Below are 22,280 nucleotides of genomic sequence, written 5' to 3' on the forward strand. Positions count from 1 at the left end.
TCGCCTTTTTTTTTTTAAGGTGGACTCATGTTTGCCTGTTATGATTGGTAAAATTTTGTTTCTCTGTGTTGCCCCTGGTACCTCAGAGGGAAGAGTTTGGAGAATGGGTCCTTTTTGGGGATGGGATTCCATTGCCTGTAAGCCTGATTTATGGCTGGGTCTTATGTGGGCTTCTGGAACCTTCTGGACTCTGCCCACTGCCCCGAGAGGAGCCCCAGACTCTGGCTTGTTGGGTGGAATCTCAGAGGCCAGTGGTCTGACTTGGCATTTTGCTCCCAGAATGGGCCTGTCTCTTCTTCAGGAAATGCATCTTGAGCAAGTGTTACTCTGAGCAAGAGACTGAGGCCCAAGGGCGGTGTTTGATGTTTGCCCAAGGGGATGCCTCATCTTCTATAACCACCCAGATATGCCTGGAAAGAGACAGTTACGATGCTTTTGTCTCTCATTCTGTTTAATAAGATGTGGGGGTGGGGGATACACATAAGAGATACTTCCAGTTAATGAAACTCCAACTTCTCCTAAAATTAGAAACCTTGAAATCCACGAGTTGACTAGAAAAACCCAGATCATTTGCTACCTTCTGTCTCTGTCTTGTCAAACCCTGTGACTGATCCTGTTGGATTTAAGTCTTGTAAATCTGTCACAGCCTGGTTTCCTGGCTCTCCTTCCTTGTTCCCCTGGGCAGAGGGGAGGGTCCTGGCGTGACATGGGTGCTGCCCAGCTGGGCCTCTGGCTGAGAGGGCCCTGGAGCAAGAATTTGGGTTGGGACTTCATGGGTGTCATGGTAACCAGCAAGCAAGGCCTGGGGGACCTGAGATTAATGATTAAGCCCATCATGCCATTTCAGATGAGTCAGTGGCCCTCAGCATTCCCAACCCCCAGTCAAACTTGAGTGCTTTTGACTTCGGATAGTCCTTCCTGCTGAATGAAGATGATGAGTGTCTTGGAGGGGTGCTGAGGGGCTTGCAGGGTGGGGGTTGGGAGCGTGGCCGTCAGTGGGGGCCGGTGAGTGTCCTGGTAGCCACAGCCATGCCAGGACGTCTTCGAAAGGCGAGAGTGCAGGACGTGGCCACCCAGGCCTGCCCTGAAGTTCAGCTTCTGTTCAGAAAGTTTTAAAAGCCCAGTTTCTTCATTTTTCTGTAAACAGGAAGCATTAGACGCTGGCTGATCCGGAGTTTTCTGTGGGGGGTGGTGGGGAGTGGTGCAGCAGTAAGTGGTCCTTTCTTCCCTCCCGTTGGGAGAAGGAGCTGAGAAGGTATTTGGTCTTCAGCTCTTCTAGTCCCATCTTTGTTTTGTATGAGGACAGCAGACATCTGCCTGGGGCTTGCTGCGTGCATTGCTGATAGTTCCGTTCCATCCCATAGTATTTATAGAGATGAAGAAGCAGCTTGTTGGTGTTTAGTCGTGCAGTCGCGTCTGGCTCTTCTGTGACCCCATAGACTGTAGCCCACCAGGCTCCTCTGTCCATGGGATTTCCCAGGCAAGCATGCTGGAGTGGGTTGCCATGCCTCCTCCAGGGAGTCTTCCCGACCCAGGCATCGAATCCACGTCTCCCGCACTGCTTCTTCACTGCTGAGCCACCGGGGAAGCCCTGAAGGAGCAGCAGCCCCTGCAAAACACCGAAGCAGGGCAAGGCTGAGTAGCCAGGGTCAGGCTGGGCGGAAGGGAGTTCCGGCCAGTGGATGCGATCCGTCTCTTTGTCATTACAGGGCCGGCAATCCCAGTGTCTCACATCCCAGTATGGCTGTCCTTCCTAGAAAACCTGGCTGAGGACAAAGGGCAGGGTGGGCGCCCCCGGTGATTTTAGGGGATGCTCAGATGTGGCATTAGCTACATTAAATCCCATAACAAAGCACTTGGCTCCGTAGAGCCCCTCTCCCAGACTTCAGTGGGCCTTTGAATCCCAGGCTTTCATAGGCAACAAGGTCTGCTAGATTTAATAACATTGTCTTATTTCAGTTAGACTTTTTTTTTCTTCTTTTTTTTGGCTTGTGGGATCTTAGTTCCCCAACCAGGGATCGAACTCTCACCCCCTTGCGTTAGAAGTGCAGAGTTTTAACTGTTGGACTGCCAGGGAAGTCCCAATAAGACTTGTTTTGTGTGGAAATCCTCTCAGTCTGGCATGGATAATGGTGTCTCTTGAAGGCCGTGATATTAATCTTTTGAAAAGTGAATAGATTTAATAAAAAATATTAAATAAACAATAGCACTGGTGGTACACATCAGAAGTGAACAATATTTGAGAAACCTTGCTTGGCTATAACAGCAGGTATGCCAGGAGAAAACTCAGGAACTGACCAAGAAGGGAATGTATCTTTTTGGAAAGTCAGGCAGAGTTGATGTACCCGTACACGCGTGCACGTACACGCGCACACACACTACTGTCAGGGTGGCACTTTCTTTCCGGAATGGGCAGACAGGTTTGTACAGGTTTTGCTGCAAAAAAAAGGGGAGTGTGTGCTGTTTTTGCCTTCAGCAGAAGTATTACTTTGCTCTCATAGATGCCTCCCGACTGGCTGGCCCTACTTACACTCAGCTTGGTGTGACCATTTCTGTTTGAGTGATTTTTAGCCACAAGAAAGCAGCCCAGGAGTTTCCAAGGAAGAAGCCCAGTTGTCCACCCCCGCCCCCCCCCCCCCCCCACGTTTAATTAATTAATTTATTTGTTTTTGGCTGTGCTGTGTATTTGTTGCTGAGTGGGGGCTGCTGTCTAGTTGCGGTGTGTGAGCTTCTCCTTGCAGTGGCTTCTCTTGTTGCAGAGCACAGGCTCTAGAGCACTGGTTCAGTTGCTGTAGTGAACAGGCTTAGTTGCCCTGCAGCATGTGGGATCTTCCTCGACCAGGGATGGAACCTTCGTCCCCTGCACTGGCAGGCGGATTCTTAACCACTGGGCCACCAGGGAAGTCCCAAACCCCATTTTAAAACAGTGTCTAATGTCCTGTTTTCCAGACAGTCTGGTGGTTCTCAAATTTTAGTCATTACCAGTGTCACCTGGGGACCTTGTTGTTGTTGAGTCGCTCAATCATGTCCAACTCTGCGACCCCGTGGACTACAGCATGCCAGGCTTCCCTGTCCATCACCAACTCCTGGGGCTTGCTCGAACTCATGTCCATTGAGTCGGTGATGCCATCCAACCCTCTCATCCTCTGTCGTCCCTTTCTCTTCCTGCTTTTGATCTTTCCCAGCATCAGGGTCTTTTCTAATAAGTTGGTTCTTTGCATCAGGTGGCCAAAGTATTGGAGCTTTAGCATCATTCCTTCCAATGAACACCCAGGACTGATCTTCTTTAGGATGGACTGATTGGATCTCCTTGCAGTCCAAGGGACTCTCAAGAGTCTTCTCCAACACCACAGTTCAAAAGCATCAATTCTTCAGCGCTCAGCTTTCTTTATGGTCCAATTCTCACATCCACACATGAGTACTGGAAAAACCATAGCTTTGACTAGGCAGACATTTGTCAGCAAAGTAATGTCTCTGCTTTTTAATACACTGTCTAGGTTTGTCATAGCTTTTCTTCCAAGGAGCAAGCGTCTTTTAATTTCATGGCTGCAGTCACCATCTGCAGTGATTTTGGAGCCCAAGAAATCTTGGGGACCTTGATGGGGGACAAAAACTCTGGACCTATCCCATCTAGCAGGGCCTCTGTGTGCCCCAGATGATCCCAATATACACTAGTGTCTCAGCTCATGGTCCCATCATAGGCTGTGGGTCCCAGCTCTGGCTACCCATGGGAGTCACCTGCAGAGCTGTTGAAGATTTGAGGCCTGGATCCCACCTCAGAGAAGCCCACCCCCAATCTGTGGGGCTGGGGCCTGTCTTTTAGAATTTTCAAATGCTCCCCAGGTGCTTCTGCTGTGTGGTGGGGATGCACTGGCTCGGTAGAGATTTTGGGGTTGACTTTAATCACACCTGGGGATGTTCACAATGAAGAGGTTAAGGGATGCGTCAGGCCTTTACAGAAATTAGTGTGTCTGCAGAGAAAGCTCACAGGTCCGAGTTTAGGGTTTGTTCAGAGTAAGAAGAGCAAGGGCACAGTAAACTGCAGCTTGGTCCAGGCCATGTGGTGGAGAGCTTTGGGCGATGGAGAGTGGAGGGGAACAGGGTGATGGCTCATGTGGCCTCTCTGTTCTGTTAGGTCCCTGGGCAGCATGGGTGACCCACCCAGAAGCAAGTGAACTGAGGTGGAGACAGCCAGAGAACACCAGCTGCTTTCTTGGCTTTCCTTTTCTTCCTTCCTTTCTTTCTGTTTAAGCTGCATCTTTTTAAAGAAAAATTTTTTATTTTTAAAGAAGGATAATTGCTTTACAGAATGGTGTTGGTTTCTGCCAAACATCAACATGAATCAGCCATGGGTATACACATGTCCCCTTGCTCTGAACCTCCCTCCCACCTCCCTCCCCATCCCACCCCTCTAGGTTGTTACAGAGCCCCAGTTTGAGTTCCCTGAGTCATATAGCAAATTCTCACTGGCTATCTATTTTACATAGGGTGGTGTAAGTTTCCATGTTACTGTCTCCACACATCCCACCCTCTCCTTCCTCCCTGCCCCCCACCCCGTGTCTGTAAGTCTGTTCTCTATGTCTGTGTCTCCATTGCTGTGTTTTGGCTGCGTCTTGCAGCATGCAAGATCTTAGTTCCCAGACCAGGGATGGAGCCTGTGACCCTGCAATAAAAGAAGAGTCCTTACCACTGGGCTACCAGCAAATTCTGTCTCCCCTCACCTTTTGTTCTAGCTGCTTTCAATGAAGCCACCCCTGGGTCATCCTGAGCACTTGGAAACCTGGTCATCCATCATTTTTTGTCAATTTAAGGAGCTTTCAAGGGAGACCGAGGCTCCCGAAGACTGCAGGGAGGGGAGGCAAAAGTTGTCCTGGCTTTTAAGAAGTTAGGAAATAGTGAATTCTAGAAACCCTAGTCCGGTGATCTTGGGCTCACCAAGAAACTTCCCCAAAATGTGACTAAGCAGCTGTTTTGTGAGCAGGTATGAAGCCCAGTCTGGGTCAAGGTGATGGCTTTCTTTTTTTTTTTTCAGAATGAGGCATGCGAGGCTGGCCTTTCCTGTTCTGGTAGGTAGCTGGCTGCCAGGTTGGGAGCGCCTGAGGCCTCGCGACTAAGCATTTGGCCAAGCATCTGTGCTGTTTCTTCATGGGCTGCCCGAGTCTAATGGGTCAGTGAAAATCCTCATGGAGAGATGTGGAAATAGGAACTGGAGGGGATACAGCTGTGTGTATGGCTTCAGAATCAATTCATCAGCCACCCCTCAAAAAATTGCAGAAATTGTATGTAGAAGAGGTCTGGCCAGGCTTTCTCCCTGGAAGGAGGGCAAAAGGGATTTGAGAATGTGGCAAGCATCCAAGTTCATTTAAGTTGCCTATTATTTGAGGGTAGTCTGGGAGGACTGGTGACGATGGGAGAGGCTGAAGTCATCTGTCATGTCTGTACTGCCCTCTGCCCTCTCCCTCTTCTTGCTGGTGGATCTGAGTCAGTCTGGAGAATCTTTGCAGCACTTGGATAAAGGCATGTTTCCTAACGGGTAGTCCTGAGCCAGGGTGGGTGACCATCCAGCTTATAAAGAGTACAGTGGGCCCTTCATATCTGTGGGTTCCAGTCCATGGATTCAGCCAACCATGGATCAGGTATGGTGTTTTCTGTCCCTGGTTGGTTGAATCTGTGAATGTGGAACCTGCAGATTTGGAGGGCCTGATGCTGGGACATGAGCATCCTTGAAGTGGCCCTGGAGATGATGAAAGTTGAGGCTGGAGAGGTGAAGTGACATTCCCAAAGCCACCCAGCCAGTAAGGGACAGGTGCGCAAGTGCATATGGAATAGTCTAGGTTTGACGGTGTGAACAAGACGGATTTCAGTTGCCACTGTGTTCCAGAGGCAAGACTGCCTACCTGCCAGCAAAGTGAAGGTGGGGCTTGGGCCATGACAATCAAAGTTTGGCGTTCAGACATCATCCCGGCTCATCATCCAGGCTCAGATGGACCAGCCAGGCCTAATCTGACATTCAGGTTCTATTTTGGGTACTCCACTTTAATATTCGATTAAGTTAGAAATCATTTTTAAAAGAATATTTTAAAGTTCTAATAGTAACATTGTATGGAAAAGACCCTGATGCTGGGAAGGATTGAAGGCAAAGAAGAAGGGGCTGGCAGATGATTATATGGTTAAATAACATCACTGACTTAATGGACATGAATTTGAGCAAACTGGGAGATAGTGGAAGACAGAGGAGCCTGCCGTGCTGCAGACCATGAGGTCACGAAGAATCGGACACAGCTTAGCGACTGAATAGCAACAAATAACATTGTAACAACAGAAGAGTTTGGAAAAATTGAGGCTACATTTTGGAAGGATGTTGACAGACAGGGTAATTAAGGTTATGGAGATAGGAGAAATGGGAAGACAAGGCCTGGATTGTCCTTCTGCAAGGAGGAGGGGAGAGGGGGCTCACTGGTCATGGTTCTGACCCTGCCAGGTCCAGCCCAGGTCACATGCCTTCACTCTGAATCCTTGGCACAGTCTTTCCAAGAGATCACAGTTACGTGAACCTCCAGGATTATGAATTCAAATCAAAGGGTATGCAAGTTATGTAATAACAGTGGCTGACGTTTTTCTGACCCCTTCCTCTGTGCCAGGCATTTTGCTAAGATTACAGTTGTGTGAGCTCCAGGATGCAGAATTCAGACCCAAGGTTGTGCACGTCTCTAATAATCATTGCTGATGTTTGTGGAGCCATTCCTATTATGCTATTATTTCATTTAATTCTCATTGCTGCCCCACACGGCAGCATTTAGGTTTGTTCTGGTTGCTTTGGAGGTAAGGCATTGACCAAGGTTATAAAGTACATCATTGTCATCATTGAGAGTTACATTAATTTTCATGCAGTGATCACTGAGCACTTTCTATATGCCAGGCACTGCAGAACAGTTTGCGTCATTAATCTTCATCACACCTCAGTGGAGGTTTAGGGATTTTTATTCCCATTTTGAAGTGGAGGAACTGAGTATCAATTTGGCCCCTATGGCAAATCCATGCTCATTGTTGTTTAGTTGCTAAGTCCAGCTCTTTTGTGACCCCATGGAGTCTAGTCTGCCAGGTCTCTCTGTCCATGGGACTTCACAGTAAAGAATACTGGAGTGGGTTGCCATTTCCTTTTCCAGGGGATCTTCCCAACTCAGGGATTGAACCCGCATCTCCTGCATTGGCAGGCAGATCCTTTTACCACTGAGCCACCAGCTTCATGCAGATTACTAAAGGGTGTCCCTCAGGTGAACCAGGTCAGGGTGCTTGGGTTGGTGAGGTCGTGGGGGCTGGTGTCCTCCCACCAGCCTGCCCCCTGGTCTGGCGCCCTTAGTGCAGGGCTCAGACTGCCTAGCTGTAGGTGAGGACCCTGAGGATGAGCAAGGCTGAGGAGCTGGTGAAAGCCACACAGGAGATGCCAGAGCTGGAATCCCAAGCCACGTCTGTGATTCGGGCACTCGTGCTCCTGACCAATGCCCGGGAGAGAACCTTATGCCCATCAGAACCTTCCAGCTGGATGGGACCATCCTTGGGCTCATCCTTGGAAGTGTTCCTGAGAAACAGGTGTCAGGGTGGAGGACGTTGGCCTCAGTGACTACGAAGGGCCCTTCTGCCCATTCAGAGAGCTTGTGATCCAAATGAGGCATTCGTGTACGCTGAACATCTTCAAATCTGCCATCTCTCCTCCACGTGCCTTTTGTTTCCTTTGGCTTAAAATCAACTCCGACCTCTCCTCCCATCCCCCTCCCCACCCCCACCCTTCAGCCCTGGGTGAAAAGACTACTTGACTCTGGTGGGGGCTGGGTTGCAGATGCTGGGAGGGGTGGGGCCGGCCTGGAGCTGTGTGCAAGCCTCACAGATGGTCATTGTAGCCGGCGGATGACCGCGTCACTGGCTGCAGACCCTCGTTTATCGTCTCTCTGTGATCGTCCACACTTGTGTGTCCGCGCATTCTGCCTCCTCTGTCTGGCATCATCACGACACAGATGTTGTTTGACTTGGAGCGTTGGGGGCCGGATCGCAAATGGCAGGAATTCTGCAGCAGCCTCCCAGCCTAGATTCGGACTCCTGCCAGGAGGTAGGAATGACCTTGGGCTGAGTGAGTGAGTGGTCTGCCGTTTTCTTGGGAGGAAGTCTGTGCCTGGCCATTCCCGTATCTTCTCATGGGCGGCAGTGCCAGCAGGAGCTGGTGGCGATAGTCACACCGCATCGCCGCCGGCTCACCTTTCCCGTGTGCCAGGCCCTGTGCTGGGGGCTTTACCAGCACTTGCTGATTTAATTCTCACAATGACCCTGTAAAATGGGTTCGCTGATTATCCCTAGCAAATGAGAAACCTGTCTTTTAAGCTAATTCTGAGTGGGATATCTTACCGGAAGACGATGTTATTTTCTGCTTAAAGAGATAGTATGCTTCTTGTAAGTCTAAAGCAGAGTTTTTTAACTGGGAGCCACTTGGCTTCTAGGGGACATTTAGCAATGTCCAGAGACATTTAAAAATATATTTGTTTATTCGGCTACACTGGGTCTTAGTTGCAGCTTGCGGGATCTAGTTCCCTGACCAGGGATCGAACATGGGCCCCCTGTGTCGGGAGCCATTGGGCCATTGGGGAGGTTCTCTTGGAGACGTGTTCGGTTGTCACAGTTTTGGAAAGGATTTGGTACTGGCTTCTCATGGGTAGAGGCCAGGGATGCTGCTACATATCCTGTCACTCACAGGTCAGCACCCCCATGACCAAGAATTGTCCATCTCCAGTGTCAATAGTGGCAGGTTCAGAAACTCAGATCTAAAGGGAAGAAAAATACAGTGTTTATCCTGTCACCCACTAACTCCTGCTCAAACCCTGCTTGTGGTCATTGGTGCTATTCATCACCTCTTTCTGGTTTCCCCATGAAACCGGTGGGAGGATTGCACTTCCCTACCTTCTTTTACGTGGAGATTGGCTTATGTTGGCCAAGGAACTGTGAGCAGGAAGTACCATGGCACTTTAATTTTGAAAGCTTCAAGAACTCAGGTGTAATTTGCCACATTCCTTCCCACTTACAATGGCAACCAACAATGTTTCCAGCTGGTAGAAGCTCCATCAGCCTGTGTCTTGGAGTCAGGAGGCCAGGGGGAGAGCTCCTGATTAACTCACATGGATGTGCAGGATGAATGAGAAATGTGTGTGTGTGTGCTAAGTCGCTCAGTCGTGTCTGACTCTTTGTGACCCTATGGACTGTAGCCCGGCAGGCTCCTTTCTCCATGGGATTCTCCTGGCAAGAATACCAGAGTGGGTTGCCATGCCCTCCTCCAAGGGATCTCCGCAACTCAGGTATCAAACCCACATCTCTATGTCTCCTGCATTGGCAGGCAGGTTCTTTACTACTACTGCCAGCTGGGAAGTACTGAATGAAAAATATTTTGTTATTTAAACACTGAGATTTGGGAGTTGTTTTATTACCATGGTATAATCTACCAGATCCTGACTGATGTATTCTAAAGAGAACAAAACTAAGAAGTTTAGGGGGCTTCCCAGGTGGTGCTAATGGTAAAGAACCCACCTTTAAATGCAGGATACATGAGATGAGGGTTCAATCCCTGGGTTGGAAAGATCCCCTAGAAGAGGGCATGACAACCCACTCCAGTATTTTTGCTTGGAGAATCCCGTGGACAGAGGAGCCTGGTGGACTACAGTCCATGGGGTCACAAAGAGTCGGACATGGCTCAAGTGACTTAGCACTCACACACAAGAGGTTTAGGATTTGAATCAGCGGGTGGTGTGTGATTTTATTTCTATCTGGATACTGATGCGGGCTTCTCAAGCGTCAGGTGTTTATGGATTGCTTACTCTTGGGAAGATACTGTGTTCAGCTCTGAGGGAGGTTTAGTGATGCTGGCAGATTGATGGCTTCATAGAAGGACTGGAAGGGAGTTAAGAAGACCTGTCAGGGCCCATCTAGACCTCTTTGATGTCTAAAGAGGTTAAGTGACTTACCCAATTATCTGAGTCTCCTACTGGGATCAAGAAACCCTACCCAGACTGTGGCTCTGTGAAGCTGCGCTTACCGAACTCAAACTCGGTGAGCAACTTTTAATCAGTTAACTGGTCTCTGAATACCTGGAGGACAAAGTCCGTCTTTACCTGCCTAGGGCTTTGTGTAGCATCTGGCACAGTGGTGTTTGTTGAGTGACTTGAGTTGGGGTTGGGGGATGGGATAGGGAGTGTGCAATGCCATGGTGTGGGCACAGCTTTTGAGGGCTCTGAGGGTTCTGGGGGAAGAAATGACTGGAAGTGGCTAGTGGGGACACAGAGCCTGCTTTCTGACGCGGGTACCACGAAGGATGAGACCTGAGTGGAGAGGAGGGAGGAACCGGGCATTTCTCACTTTTCTGCGGGTTTCACATGTGCAGGAAGCACCTCAATCCTGGGGTCTCCATGAAGAAGGAGGACTTTAGGTTGGGTTGTCCTCCTTCAGCAGGTCTTGGAGAGGGTCTCCTGGCTTCCCAGATGTCTCAGTGGGTAAAGAGCCCACCTGCAATGAAGGAGACCTAGGAGACACGGGTTTGGCCCCTGGGTCAGGAAGATGCCCTGGAGGAAAGCATGGGAACCCACTCCAGTATTCTTGCCTAGAGTATCCCATGGACAGAGGAGCCTGGCGGGCTACCAAGAGTCAGACATGAGGAAACCACTGAGCATGCACGCATCCAAGGAGAGGGCCTGTGGTGTCCCCGGCTTTGCCTGGGCAGCCACTACCTTACTGGGCAGCGTGTACCCTGGGAAGGGGATGTTACCTCCTGGAATTGCTCTGAAGCCTCATGAGTCGTGCTCGTCTCCCTCGTCGGAGGCTTGGGGGATGATCATTTGGTGCCAGGAGCTGGCTTATCCTGGCACAGAGCCAGAGCCCTTCCCAGCAGCGCAGAACAAAGTCAGCTTGACTCACACTCCCAGGCACTTCAGTGTTCCTCTCCACGAAAGGGGCATCATCAGGAGAGCTCACCAGATCTGCCTTTGGCGACGGTTGTCGCGCTGGAGGGTTCTGCCTTGTAAAGCATTTCCCTGGCTTTAGAAAGGGAGAAAAGGGAGGATTCACAGATCAGTCTCTCGCCACACAATTCAGCTCTCCAAGGAACTCAGGCCTGGAGGGAGATGGGACGGGAGCCTGGGGACAGCTCTGACACTACCAGCGGCTCTGCTGACCCTTGTGAGTGGGATTGTCCATTTGGTTGCCCCAGGTGCGGGCCAGAGGGGTTTGTCTTTCTGCCTCCTGCAGGCCCAGCCTCTCCCTCTGGGTGCTTCGAGCCTCACAGGTTGATCCTAACCCGTGTGGCTTCCGCAGCGCAGCCCACTTGCCCAGCCAGACTGCCTTTCCCACTGTGCCTGCAGGTGCATGGGCGTGTTTCCTGTAAGTCAGTCCCCTCCCACCTCCACTGCCCGCATTAACCCAGCAGGGACTGGATCTTAAATCTACGGAGGTACCACCAGTTTCCACCTCAGCTGGGTGATTCATGCAGATTCACGGAGCCAGGAGGTTATTATTATTGTTAAAAGAGACTGAATACACAACATAGAGGCTGAGAGGTCCTGTTTGGAGCCAGACTGTTGGAGCTTGAAGCCCAGCCTGGCCACTCCCTAGCTGTGTGGTCTTGAGCAGGTTATTCATCTCTCCGAAACTCAGTTGCCTTATCAATAAAACTGGGTGATCATAGTACGTAGCTCAACTGGGTTGTTGTGAGTTTCAGATGAATGAGTATATTTAATACCTGCAAAATGCTTCCAACAGGGCCTGCCTGCCTGCTTAGTTGCTTCAGTCTTGTCTGATTCTTTGCAACCCCGTGGACTGTTACCCGCCAGGCTCCTCTGTCCATGGAATTCTCCAGACAAGAATACTGGAGTGGGTAGCCTTTCCCTTCTCCAGAGGATCTTCCCAACCCAGGGATTGAACCCAGGTCTCCTGCATTGCAGGTGGATTCTTTACCAGCTGAACCACAAGGGAAGCCAAAGAACACTGGAGTGGGTAGCCTATCCCTTCTCCAGGGGGTCTCCTGCATTGCAGGTGGATTCTTTACTGCTGAGCCGCTGGAGAAGCCCAGGACACCATAAATGTACTAGCTGTTCATGTTTTTATGCCAGGTATTGGTGTCACTGGGCTTCCCTCGTGGCTCAGCTGGGAAAGAATCCACCTGCAATGTGGGAGACCTGGGTTCGATCCCTGGGTTGCGAAGATCCCCTGCAGAAGGGAAAGGCTGCCCACTCCAGTATTCTGGCCTAGAGAATTCCATGGACTTTATAGTCCATGGGGTTGCAAAGAGTCGGACACGACTGAGTGACTTTCATTTTCACTTTTACTATTGGTGTCACTAAGAAGTTGCCATCAACCATGCCTCTGCCCAGTTCTTTGATGTAAACAATTGTGTTTTCAGTCTTACTGGAAGCATCATTGCAAACATAGTTCAAGCCTCAGTCCTGCCTGCTGTGGGGAATGTGGGACTCCAGACCTTGGGGGTGACCAGGACAGCTACCTGCATGGTTTTCTTGGTATTTCTATCATTTTTTCCCACTCCCCAGAAAATAGCTGCCTTAAAAAAAAAAGATGCATTACATAAACAAAGTAACAGTATTAAAAAGGAAACAATTGCCTTGTTGCCCCTGACCTAAATTACACTGTTTTTCATCTCTGTGTTTTCTCCCTATCCTAGTCTGGAGCAGTTATGCATCTAGTGATGGTTAATTAAAGAGCAAAGACTCTTTTTAATGATGTTACACCCTGCCCCTCCCCCCAGTAAATACCTGTTCTATTAATTTACACCAGGAGCAGTAGACTCATAATACATTTGTGGCCTGGGGTCTGGTGGGCTTTGGCTCAATGTGACCTTGGCCCTTGCTGGCCGGGCTATCTTGTTGTTGTTCATTCACTAAGTCACGTCCGACTCTTTGTGACGCCATTGACTGCAGCACCCAGACCTCCCTGTCCTTCACCATCTCCTGGAGTTTACTCAAATTGTCCATTGATGCCATCCAACCATCTCATCCTCTGTCCCCGCCTTCCCCTCCTGCCCTCAGTCTTTCCCGGCATCAGGGTCTTTTTCAAGGAATCGGCTCTTCGAGTCAAGGGGCCAAAGTGTTGGAGCTTCAGCTTCAGTTCTTCCAATGAATCTTCAGGGTTGACTTCCTTTAGGATTGACTGGTTTGATTTCCTTGCTGTCCAAGGGAATCTCAAGAGTCTTCTCCAATACCGTCATGGACAAGTTAATCTGACTTTGCACACTCCCTCGGGTAGCAGGGGAGTGACATTGCTGCTATCATGGAAGAAATGGTCTAGCTAAAGGATATAGCTTGGTAAAGGCATACTTTTTAGAGTTTTCATGGTTGCCTGACAAGTGGTCATCTAGACAGAGGTGGATTTGTCCCTTCTGGAGGGAGCAGTCCTAGGGGTTGGCAGCTGGGAGCCTCTGGAGTCAGACCTCTCCCTTTATAGTCAGTAAAAAACTTGGTGTTTGTCCAGCTAAGATGCAGCCCAGAGCCCTGCTGAGAGTCAGCCTTTATCTTCTGTTTCCCTGCTTCCCCCGCCCCCAGGCCCTAGGCTGGATTTTTCTCTTCTGTGGGTCTGGGTGTGGGTTCAGCTCCCTGGGGGGACACGGCTTTGGGTTTTGCAGGTGCCCTGGAAACCCCCCAGCCCTGCCCAAGCCCGGGGAAGAAGGAGGGGAAAACTTTTTCTTAGGCAGACAAACAGGTATTTCCTGTCAGCCCCCAGCTGTCTGAGAAATCAGCCCCCTGTGAAATTCAGAAAAATGGGCCCGGCCCAGGCCACTCCCCAGACCCAAGGGCCTGCAACCCCCAGGACTGAGTGAAGGAGGACAGCTGCCCTGTCCAGTAGAACTTTCTCCGATAATGGAAATGTTCCTTCTGCTCTTTCCAATATGGTAGCTGTTGGCCACACAGGACTATTAAGCCCTAAAATGGGGCTTAGTCTAAACTGGGATGTGTTCTGACACATGGTAGATTTAGCACAAACAAAAGAATCGACTGCAGCTCATTGAAAAAAAAATTATTTATTTGGCTGAGTCAGGTCTTTGTTGCAGCGTGTAGGATCTCTTGGTTCCATGCATGGACTCTCTGGTTGTAGCGCTCAGGCTTCTGCAGTTGTGGCGGACAGGCATGTGGGGTTCCCTGACCAGGGAGCAAACCCAGGTCCCCTGCACTGCAGGGCGGATTCTTAACCGCTGGACCACCAGGGAAAGTGTTAGTCGCTCAGTTGTATCCGCCTCTTTGTGACCGATGGACTGTAGCCTGCCAGGCTTCTCTGTCCTTGGAATTTCCCAGGCAAGAATACTGGAGTGGGTTGCCATTCCCTTCTCCAGGAGATCTTCCCAACCCAGGGATTGAACCAATGTCTCCTGGCAGGCGGATTCTTTACCATCTGAGCCACCAGGGAAGTCCCTCATCAATTTTTAATATTTTATATGTTTTATAAAATTATTTTCTTAAAGTGATGTGTTGAGTATGTTTGACTAAATAAAATACTACTAGTATGTCATTACAATTGATACCATCTTTTTATTCATGTGGCTGTGCTTAGTCGCTTAGTCATGTCTGACACTTTGTGACCCCGTGGAATGTAGCCCGCCAGACTCCTCTGTCCATGGGATTCTCCAGGCAAGAATACTGGAGTGGGTTGCCATTTCCTCCTCCAAGGGATCTTCCCAACCCAAGGACTGAACAGGGGTCTCCTGCATTGCAGGCAGATTCTTTACAAGCTGAGCTACCAGGGAAGCCCATTCATGTGACTAGAAAGTATAAAATTTATATTTATACTATAAAATTATACTTATTTTTATACGAAAAAGTATAAAGTTCCCTAGGGATTAGTATGAAACTTTGGTGGACAGTACTGTTTTAAATGTAGAGTGGAAGCTGCTGTCCTGCCCCCTGAAGGGCTTAGAGCGGGCAGAAGTGAAACCCACCTGGGCACCCACCTAGTCCCTGGGCCTCTTTCTGCCAGACCTGCCTACTTGGATGAGAAGGAGCAAGTGCCCTGGGGCGGAGAGTTCATTGTGGCAGCCACCCTGGTAATACCTCTGGGTGTTAGGCCGAGAAGTCAGTTCACTGAGGGAACTTCTCAGCGGGGCTGAATGGCTTAGGGTGAACCTTGGAAGGCATGGGCATGGGCTCCAGGGTGTCATGGTAGACGTTGATATCTTGAGCCCTGGCTGGAATCCTGATTCTGGGCACTTAGAATATTGACTACCATTGACTGGTTGCTTATGACATGCATGCTCCCTGTGCTGGGCACTTTATCATCCCACTGAATCCTCCCACTGGGCTGGGAGGTGCCATGGTGCCCATTTTGCAGATGAGGATCACTGAAGGCCCGAGTAGTAACATATTGGCCCGGAGTCCTGCTGTCTGAGTGTCAGAACTGATAGCGAACCCCCTGTTCTAACTTAGTGTCCTGCTCTTTGCCACACACCACTCCTCTCTGGACTCAGTCTATCTGATTCCTCTGCCCCTCAGTTTCATGACGAAGACAAAGCGGCAGATGCTTGCTCACAGGAAGCGAAGGAAGGGTAGGGGTAGAACGTAGGCTTGCAATTCAGGGTGCCCATCCTGGAGGGAGAGAGGACATGTGTGCTCATGTTGACCCAACCTTCTTTCCTGTGTTAACTGAGTTTGAGTTTGGGTCTGAATTTTGAACAGACCCTGAGAGAACCCAGGTGCTCAGAGGCTGGACAGCCAGATCTGAGGCCCCAACACATCTTCTGCAGAGTGAGGGGGGACGGCCCAGGTTTCTGTGTTCCAGGCACTTGGGTACAGCTCTGCTTCATAGTCAAGCGCCTTTTAAACACTGAATAAATATTGGTCTAAGAGGTCAGAGACCTCTATTAGGTGTGTGCTGGGGAAAAGAGGCAAAATCGAGCTTTGGCCTCTAGCCCCTGGTCCAGGGGCTAGGAGTAGGGGTGGTCATGTAATCTAAACACAGGGGCCAGCACCCCTCAACATCTTCCTCCTGGCATCCAGGGAACTGGGCTATCTGTCTCCACAAAAATCCACCTGGGCCCACTTCTTCACTGCCCATTCCGCCCTGATCAGAGATAACCGCTGTGGTTTCCCTTCTTCTGTGGACTTGCCCGCCTCCCTTCTGCGGGCAGTGAGTCATGGCAGAACCCACAGTTGGGGGAAGACCACCCCTGATTAGCCTGTGAGGGTGACAGGGGCTGCCCTCCTTGATATCAGTGACCTTGTGCAAGTCACTTCACCTCCCTGAGCCTCAGTTTCCTCAGTTTCCTCATTTCCTAAAACGGGAATGTAGATGGTGCTGCAGCACACCCTAGAACGTTGTAAGGGACTGGGAGAACGTGTACTAGGGCTTGGTGAAGCATATAAGAGCCATGTGAAGGTCGTTTTCTATAGTGTCGTGGACATCTCCCAGACAAAATGGAATTGGAAAGAAAATGGGAGCTAGAGTGTATCTGAGTCCTGACGCTGAATAGCTGAATGGTCTTAGCTTAAGGTAACCTTCCAGGCCTCAGTGTCCTGGTCTGTAAAATGGGCTGGTTGAAGAGGCCTTGAACGTGACTCTGTGTGCCTGGCATGTGCATGGTGGATGCTCTGTAGAGTCTCTGTTTTCCTGAATGCTTGGGCGTGATGGGATCTGCTTAGCTGAAGGCCATCAAGAGAATGCTTGCTTAGCTTCTTTTTAAGGTGGGCGAATACCATTTCCTGATTCATTTCTGAGCTGCAGATGAGTTTTAATCCTTTGAGCATCCCGCAGTGCCTCCTGGGTGCACTCCTGGGCCAGTGTGATCTCCATATTGACAGCTGTTCTGCCCCAGTAACTGCGCAGCGTCTTAAATGACAGAGCGCCTTCACATCCTCGATGCTCACAGCTGTCCCGACCATGGGCAGGACTGCCACTGTTCCATCTTAGAAGACAGGGTCTCAGAAGGTGGCAGTGATCCTACCTGTGCACACAGAGCCCTGGGAAGAATAATCTAGACATTCTCTAAATAAAAAACCCTTGCCATCAGCTTCTTTGCTGTTGGTTTCTTTCTTAGCAAAAGAATGAGAAAGACGGGATAGAGATTTTAGTGTTAATACATCTTGCTTATGCAGAAAGGTTGGCTGTGAAGAGATAGACAGGGAGCATGGTATGGGGACAGTGGGCTGGGGCTGGAAATTTTGTGTATATATTGGCTACACTTGGTCTTCGTTGCTGTGTGCAGGCTTTGGTAGATTCAGCTCAGAGGCTCTAGAGCTCAGGCTTAGTCGTTGTGGCACATGGGCTTAGTAGCCCCATGGCATGTGGGATCTTCCCTGACCAGGGATTGAACCTGTGTCCCCTGCATGAACAGGCAGATTTGTACCCCTTGGGCCACGAGGGAAGTCCAGGGGCTGGAAAGCTGTCATCGATAGAGCACCTTTAGGGAGCTGACAGTTGAGGGTCAATGCCTTCATGACAACTCAGCCAGGAAGGGTCTCTGCTTTTATATCCCTCCTGGTCTGAGTGCTTTGAGGGTTCTGGGGTGGTGGTAGGTAAGCACCTCGAAGTAGCTTTGCTATGGCGGAGGGTGGAGTGGAGGGTAGTCGAGAATGTGCCAGGGACTGTAGGCTGCTGTAGTCTGCTGGGAAGAAGCTTAACGCCCATTAATGGGTAGGAGGGTCAGGGACTAGAACTACTCCGGGACTAGGGACTAGTCTACTAGGGACTAGTAGTCGACTAGTCTACTAGGGACTAGTCTACTCCGGGACTAGAACTCAGGAAGGAATTCAATAGCCTGCCCCCTGGACCTCTCAGAGTCCACTCCTGAGGAACCTGTGGACGGCTGGGCAAAGTTCCCAGCAGGATCCCGTGGTGGGTGGGGAGTGGTCTCTGGGCCAGCAGGGTTTGGCTGTGGCTCAGTTTAGATACCTTAGTAGAGAGAATGTATGATTTTTTTTTTTTTTTGGCTGCATCTCGAGGCTTGTGGGATCCTAGTTCCCCTGACTAGGCACTGAACCCAGGCCCTCACGGATAGCTCTGAGTCTATCCCACTGGCCTGCCAGGGACTGTACGATTTAAAGGTTGCTTGGTTGGGGGAGAATGGATACATGTATGTGTATGGCTGAGTCCCTTTGCTGTGTACCTGAAACTATTACAGCATTGTTAATTGGCTGCACTCCAATATAAAATAAAAAGTTAAAAAATAAAACAACTAGAAGAAAAAAATAAAGATGGCTTGGTCATCCATGGAAGCTTAGAAAAGGGGAGGGGTCCTGAGTCAGCCTTGGCAGTGCCCAGCAAGGTAACTCAGGGGAGCGGGCACCCAGCCATCAGACTTCTGTGCGTTTCATCACTATGCGTAGCTGCAGGCATTCCACGTACCAACCCCTGCCCCCCGCCCCTTGCCCTTTCCCTTCTATGCCGCTAAATATGACAGTTCTCAAACTAGGTGCTAGGTAAGGACAAGCTCACCTAGCAGACATCTGCTTAAGTGTGATAAACCTGTGCACCAGGAGGAGAATACACAGATTTATGCAGACTTTCTAGGATAGCAGAACCCAAGGTGCAATTTCTCACCATAACACAGTAAAGTGGTTTTATGCTAGTGTGTAATAATCTTGTGTGTGTTCAGTTAGGTTGGGCCCCCTCTCAGGGCTGGGACTGGGCCAGACCCTGGACCTCTGTCTCCTTGTCGAGGTCCTGACCATGAACTGGGCTCTAACCTTTGCTCTGACGACCCAGCAAAATGTCCATCTCCTCCTCCTGTTATAATTTCTGCTGCAAGGTGATTCAATTATACATACATATTCAATTATACACATATAAAAGTGATTCAATTATACATATATATGTTCTTTTTCAGTTTCTTTTCCATTATAGGTTATTACATGATATTGTGCTATATAATAGGTCCTTGTTATTTACTTAGTTCATACATAGTATCTATTAATCGCATACTCCTAGTTATCCCTCCCTACTCCCTTCCCCTTGATAACCTAAATTTGTTTTCTGTCTTTGTGAAACTGTTTTTGTTTTGTAGATAAGTTCGTTTGTATCCTTTTTTAGATTCCACATATAAGTGCTATCATAAAGGTCTTTTTCTGACTTACTCCACTTTGTATGACAATCTCTAGGTTCATCCATGGTGCTGCAAATAGCACTTTAAAATTACTTTTTATGGCTGAGTAATATGTCTGTGTGTGTGTGTGTGTGTGTGTGTGTGTGCGCCACATCTTCTTTATCCATTCATTTGTCTGTGGACATTTACGTTGTTTCCATGTCTTGGCTATTAAAAATAGTGCTGCTATGAACGTGAGACTGCATGTATATTTTTGAACTAGAGTTTTTGTCTTTTCTGGATATATGCCCAGGAAGGGATTGCAGGATCATATGGTAGCTTTATTTTTAGTTTTTTAAGGAACTACCATGCTGTTATTCATAGTGGTTGCACCAGCTTACAGTCTCACCAACAGTGTGGGAGGGTTCCCTTTACTCCACACTCTGTCTAGCATTTATTTGTAGACTTTCTGTTGATGGCCATTCTGACTAGGGTGAGGGGTCATTGTATTAATAGTTTTGATTTGCATTTCTCTGTTGATTAGCAATGTGGAGCATCTTTTCATGTGCCTGTTACTTCTCAACACAGTGATCTCAGCACTCAGAAGTGCCCCTAAGCCCTGTGATTCAGTTTTGCCTGGTTTTTTTTGAGCTTTCTAGAAGGAGAATCGTTACGTATTCTTTGGTATTTGGCTTCTTTTGCACACACAACGCTATTTGTGAAATTCATGCAGTTTTACATGTGTGCTCATGCTAAGTTGCTCCAGTTGTGTCCGACTCTTTGCAACCCCCCTGAGCTGTAGCCCACCAGGCTCCTCTGTCCATGGGATCCTCCAGGCAAGAATACTGGAATAGACTGCCGTGCCCTCCTTTAGGGGATCTTCCTTACCCAGGGGTCAAACCCATGTCTCCTGAGTCTCCTCCATTGGCAGGTGGGCTCTTTACCACCAGCACCACCTGGGAAGCCCTGCAGTTTTGCATGTAGGTATCATTTATTCATGTCCATGGTTGTGTATCACTCCACTGAATGATTTGCAAAATTTTTGTCTCTGTTTTGCTGATACACATTTGGTTTGTTTACGTTTGGAAATGTCACCCAAAAATGCTGCTGTGATCATCATTGGACATGTCTCTTGATAAGGCTGTGTGTGTCCACATGTTTTCCCTTGGGTATACTTGGCAGTGGAATCACAACATGTCAGTCTGTCCTCACAGTGGCCTTGTCAGTGTGTGGGGGGGTTGGCTGAGCTCAGCAGCATGGGCAGCTTTCCTCACTGTCCTGCTTCTGTACGCCTTGACTTGTCTCTGAGCCCCCACTGGGGCCATATCGCCTTTGCAGGCGATGAGAGATCAGGGCACTAAAGCTCGTCTGTGCTGCATGTGGGTACCTCTGCAGGTGTGAGGTGTGAGCGGCATGTAGCAGCCTGGTTGGGGGCGTGCAGGCAGTGTTGTGGGCACAGCCTGTCCATCACAGTCCCCCAGGTGGACCTGAATGCCTGGTCCCGTAAGCTTGAGTGTCTGCCTGCCTCGTTTCCTCCTGAGTGGCTTGGGCCTCCTTCCAGCATACTGAGTAGAGAACAGTCAGGGAGACTGAGGCCTCAGCCGAGTCTCCTGGCCACAGCTTGCAGGGCAGCTGAGCTCTTAATGTGTTTTCATAATCAAAGCAGAAAGGTCCCATTGTGGCACTAACGCCTTTGCCATAAAGCACTTTTTGTTTCCTAACAAAATTCCAAGTTGCAAGAGCAAGTCAGCTTAGCAAAGACACAATACCAATTAATGGCCATTTGCCACTTGCAGCAGCTAGGCAAGTTCCTAGTGAGTAATGGTCCGCCAGCTTGTGTTTTATTGGGGTACCCCAAGGACACAAAAACACTTTTGTAGCTTCTTGGAAGAACACAGTAAGGTATTAGGAGTCATCTTTTTTAACCCGGAATTATAATCTGATATTAATGTGTCACTTAGGGTTCACTTGGCTCCATGTTTAGAAAATACAAATAACACTGGGTTGAATGAACAAGGAAGGGAATTATTGGGTTGGCCAAAAAATTCATTTGGGTTTTTCCATACGATGGAAAACAGATGGTATGGGAAAATGGGAAAACAAATCCCATTACCACCATACGATGGTAACAGAATATGCAGTGTTTTTCTCATGACACAAGAGGTCTAGAGGCAGGCAGGCAGTCCTAGGGCTCCACGTTGATTCCTTATGTCTTTTTGCTCTATCATCCCCAGCACATGGCCTTTTTTCCTCATGCTCCCCAAATTGGCTGCTGTATCTCTAGGCTTCACATCTGCATTCCAGGCAAGAAGAAAGGGAGAGGGAAGCTGACGTTTGCCAACTGACTTACCCATTTTAATGAGGGACACTAACTTCATGGAAGTACCAAGCAATAGGCTTCCCCTTACATTTCATTGGTTAGAACTGGGACATGTGGCAACTGCTGATTTCAGGGGTGTCTGGGAGCTGAGCACATTGTTACTCTGAACAAAATCGGGGATCCCCACAGTTCAGGGAAAAGGGGAAAATGGACACAGGAAGCCAGCTAACAGCAGATGCCACAATTTCATAGATACTGTAGGGAACAAGTTTCAAATAGAGTAAAATTTCTCTTGGTAAGAAACTTAGTCTTGTGAGCACCAAAATGTATTTTCATCACTTTAAATGGTTCAAGAAAGGGACTTCCCTGGTGGTCCCGTGGCTAAGACTCTGCACTCCCAGGGCAGGGGACCCTGGTTTGATCCCTGGTCAGGGAACCAGACCCCACATCAGGGAACTAGATCTCACATGCTGCAATTAAGAGTTCGAATGCTGCAACTAAAGATCCCTCATACTGCATCGCAGGACCCAGTATAGCCAACTAGATAAATAAAAGTAAATATTAAAGAAAATACAAAATAAAAAGGTGGGACCACCTCATGCTCTGTTCTGTAACATGCTTCCATTTCTCTAGTGCAGTAAATCAAGGTGAACGCTCACCTGTTAAGTCCGGCCGCGTAGCTTCCATTGGCTAGATTTTTACCTGGAGTTGGATGACATCCCTGAGATTTGAAGACTCTCCTGGGCATTCTTAGGGAAAATCCCCTTGGCTCACTTCCATACTGGAAAGCCCTACTAAGGGGCCGACCCTATGGTTGGGTCCCCAAGTTTGGGGCTTCCCTCATAGCTCAGTCAGTAAAGAATCTGTCTGCAATGCAGGAGACCTGGGTCCGATTCCTGGGTTGGGAAGATCCCCTGG

General features: G+C 49.1%; 1 protein-coding gene across 6 annotated transcripts in view; it reads left to right on the forward strand.

Moving 5' to 3' along the window:
* Positions 1-22,280, forward strand: part of KSR1 (kinase suppressor of ras 1) — a 162,201-nt gene that overhangs the window by 37,210 nt on the left and 102,711 nt on the right. The window lies entirely within an intron of this gene.

This window comes from Cervus elaphus, chromosome 5 (assembly GCF_910594005.1).
Source record: "Cervus elaphus chromosome 5, mCerEla1.1, whole genome shotgun sequence".
Classification (NCBI taxonomy): Eukaryota; Metazoa; Chordata; class Mammalia; order Artiodactyla; family Cervidae; genus Cervus; species Cervus elaphus.